The sequence below is a fragment of the Pteropus vampyrus genome, unplaced genomic scaffold (assembly GCF_000151845.1).
Source record: "Pteropus vampyrus isolate Shadow unplaced genomic scaffold, Pvam_2.0 Scaffold57, whole genome shotgun sequence".
NCBI lineage: Eukaryota > Metazoa > Chordata > Mammalia > Chiroptera > Pteropodidae > Pteropus > Pteropus vampyrus.
In genome coordinates this window covers 3,728,025-3,732,304 of record NW_011888838.1, presented here as the reverse complement: position 1 = coordinate 3,732,304, position 4,280 = coordinate 3,728,025, and positions in this window count along the sequence as shown.

Below are 4,280 nucleotides of genomic sequence, written 5' to 3'. Positions count from 1 at the left end.
CAGAAGCAAGATAACTGCAGAAATATTGCACTATAAAATATGAAAGTAAACTCATCCTAAATCCTTGGCTGACTGCTGAAATAAATAATATCTACAAGAGGGCCAGGCCAAAATATCAGCCTCCAGAAGCTGAAAGAACTGATCAGGAATGTCAATTGATGCACACTGTATAGAGGTATGTGGAGCACAGTTTGCAATTTGAGTCAAAGGAATTTAATTACCTAGTAGACATAAAAATCAACAATAGAGAAAAGAACATAACAGAACACAGAATCACTAGATTATGTTAACATATATTGCAATGTCCAGTTGTGGTGAGCATGAAAATGTGCCTTTCTAGTCTACTGCTATTAAGAAAATAGTTGACTGTTAGCTTCTGTTGCCCCCCCACTAGATACTTAACTGCACCACAAAGATACCATTTTCCCCCTGGCCAATGTTTGAGCATGGGGGAGATACCAAAGGAGGCCTGTTCCTGTGAAATGTGGAATTGTTCCAGTGGGTATTTTTGCCTTAAGTACTTCTTATCAGCCTGGCCAAAACAAATTGAAGTCTGCACCTCAGTATGAGACACTTCTTACACAATTCTCCTTCTTTCCACATTTACTTTCACTAATGCCACACCTACATGTGTTCTGAATGATCCAAATTCTTACTTCTGCTGCACTTCTTCAATTTTTCTTTTATAGGAATTTGACTAAAAAACCTTGTGCAAAACTCAATTCATCTTATTGACTGCTTATCAAGGAACCTAAAAGTGCTGTACCAGGAGTGGTCTAACAAATTAGGTGTAAAGTGGGGCATCAGGACTGACTCACTCACTGCCATGAAGAATACCGTATTAGAGGTATGTGGAGCACAGCACAGTTGCTTATTTAACTGCTGTAGATTTAGAAAACAACTGATAAGAGAGAACACCTTTACAGGTGTGATGATGCAAAAAAGTTGGGGTTGGGGAAGCAATCTTACAATGACAGCAGAATTGGATGGTTATTGCTAAGTTGAAATTGATCCATTGCAGAGCAATAATGGGAAACTAAGGGTTATTTAGGAGCACACAAAGGCTAATTATAAGAGTCAGAGTGTATCTTCAGTAGCTTCCAAAAAGTTCCTTGTTGCCTGTAATTAAGTACTGGAAACTGCTCTGTAGCATATGGGATTTGGTCGCTGGAGTTGCAGTGCTTCCATGATGTTTATATGCTTAGGCAAGGCAGGATTAATGTGACAAAGTCAGGACCCTTGTTAGGAAAACTGGGATTCTGAACAAAAGTGAGGGGAAACCTGGACAGACACTACTGAGGATGTTGACTCTTCAGACCTCCTGAATCCTAAGAGCTTGTAGAAGTGGTCCATATCTTTCTTATAAGAGAGAGTAGTTCTCACAGTTTTGCCTTCCACAGTTTCAGTTACTCTTGGTAAACCACAGTCTGAAAATATTAAATTGAAAGTTCAGGAATAAATATTCTGAAGTTTTAATTTGCCAGCTGTTCTGAGTAGCATAATGAAATTTCTGTTACATCCTGGATGTGAACCATCCCTCTGTCAGCATATCCTTGTGAGAAATGTGTTGCACTACATTATGACCTCACTAGGCAGTAGGAATTTTTCAGCTCCTTTATAATCTTATGGAACCACAGTTCTTTTTGCCATCCATCATTGACCAAAACATCATAACACGGCACATAACTAGATATATCTATATATCCAGTATATATAATATAAGTATTATATATGTTATATATCTATATGTCTATATCAATATCTTTATCTGTTATTTATATGGAAAAAGAATAAGTGTGTGTTTTCTTGTCTTCTCATAATATATTTAAAAGACATATTGTTGTCTTGGCTAAGTCCTGGCATACTTAGTGGCTGCCCACATTTAGTAGAATAGAGCAAGTCATATGGTAAAGCACACCTATCGTGCAGTGGAAAAGGTCATTCCAGTCATTGTCTTTGGGATCAAAGTCATGTTGGAGGTACTGAAAATCCTAAAAAAGGCTATAGAACATGAATATTTGATTTTATTAAAGGACGAGTGTAAATAACTGGAAATAATCAAATCTATCACCCTGGTATACTTCAGTAAATATTTACAGTAAATATGGGTAATTAGAAAAGAGTCTTTAATTAAAACATATGTTTATTCCAAAAATTCAACAATAAAACTGATGATAAATCAACAACAAAAATAGGACAAGGAGATATTACCATTACTTGTTTAAATATAATAACAAAACAAAAACAACAATCAGAATAATCACCAACCTAGAATGCTACATTCAATATTATCCTTCAAAATATAGGATTTAATATAAATATGTTTGGATCGAATTTGAAACACTTTGTCATTAGAATTCTTTTACTAAAGGGACTACTAAAAAATCTAGTATAGCACATTTCTTAGAGGAAAAGTAATCTCAAATAAAAAAGCAATATAAAAAATGATAAAAAGGTACATATGTTAGTAATTATTATTGATTTAGATTTAGAATTTATATTTTTCCTAGAAATTTCCCAAGTTCATCACAATTATAAGATTTGTTGACACAGAATTGACTGTGATTTTCTGTCAGTGTCTTTTATTTCTTGCATGTGGATTATAGAATAACAGAATGTAGTTAGTTTTTTGTGGTGGTTCCATTATCTTAGACACACAATTTTGTTTTGGAGAACTTAGTTATAGTCTTTCCTTTAAAAGAGATCTTGCATTTATTTTATATGGCAGTCGTTACTATTTCCTGCAATTTTGGTTTCTGCAGTTTCACTATGAAGTATTTAGTAGGGATTTCTTTCTATTTATTCTGTTCAAGATTTTTTTTGATATTGTAGAATTTTCTGATTGGTATTTTCCATCCTTCCAAAAACAATCTCATGCATGTCTTCTATTCTCTATTCTCCTACTGAAACTTGTATTAAATATATATTAGATAATTCTACTCCATATATTTTATCCTTCTCTATAGTTGCTATTTTTTTATCACTACAGGCAAAATTTTGGAAAATTTATTCTGACTTCAAAGTATAGTTGACCCTTGAACAAGGTGGGAGTTTAATGTGCTGACCCCCTGTAGTTGAAATTCACATATAACTTTTGACTTTTCAAAGACTTAGTTGTCCCTCATTATATACAAGAGATTAGTTCCAGGACTCGACGTGGATACCAAAATCCACAGATGCTCAAATTCTCTATATAAGGTGGCGTAGATCAATACATACAGTTGGCCCTCTACTTTTTTAGACTCCTGCAGCCATTGGTTGAAAAAGGTATTTACTGAAAAAAATACAAGTATAAGTGGACCTATACATTTCAAACTCATGTTGTTCGAGGGTCAACTTTAATACTCTTTCTCTGCTCAATTGTGTCAAATCTGTTATCAAACTCAGGATTTGTTTTCTTTATTGGATTTTTTAGTAGTAGAAATTCTCTTTAGTTCTTTTTCAGATCTAAGTGATGTTAAAATTACTTTTTCCCAGAGATATTTACAAGCTTGTTTTTTTTTTTCTGTTTATTTATTTGTTTGTTTTTGCTTTGTTTTTAACATATTGGGTCAATACCTGATCATTCCAAAATCTTGTGTGTTTCTGCATCTGCTTGTACTATCTGTTGTTTCTGTTTCCCAGGCATGATATTTTAAATCTTGTGTGCCTGGTTTTCATTGAGTATGTTCTATATATAAAATATAAAACTTTTTTGTAGTAATAATTTTAGACCCAGGATGATATTAACTTCCTACAAATATACTTTCTTTACTTCTATGTCAGACACCTAAAGAGCAAGGGCTACTAGGAGAGGAGCACACTCTTATCCTAAGCTCTAGGCTTGAGGCAATTCCAGGCTGAAGTCCCCAGAAGTACATTTTTATCTCGATCTGATCCTCAGCCATATGGGATGCCAGATTAAAATGCTAGTATATTAAACTCTCCTCTTTAGCTAAGCACTCAATGTTATTTCTGTTTCTTACAAAATCTGAGGCCCAATTTTCTACATTTTTTTTTCCTGAATTGAAAAATGTCTTTAATACAAAAAACTGCTTCAAGTACTAGATGTATACCTATGGCTGCTTGCCTTCTCCTAGAATTTGATTCTCTAACCTCTTATTATGTTAACACTATGATGTTTGTATTACAATTATGCTATTTAATTGCATTCATATTTTTTGATGTCTTTAGCAAAAAGGTTCATCTTAAGCACTAGCCCACTTTTACCAGAATCAGAAGTTTGGTTCATGTTATTAATATTTTTGCAAAGTGTTTCATTAAAATTGCATTGATTAAAT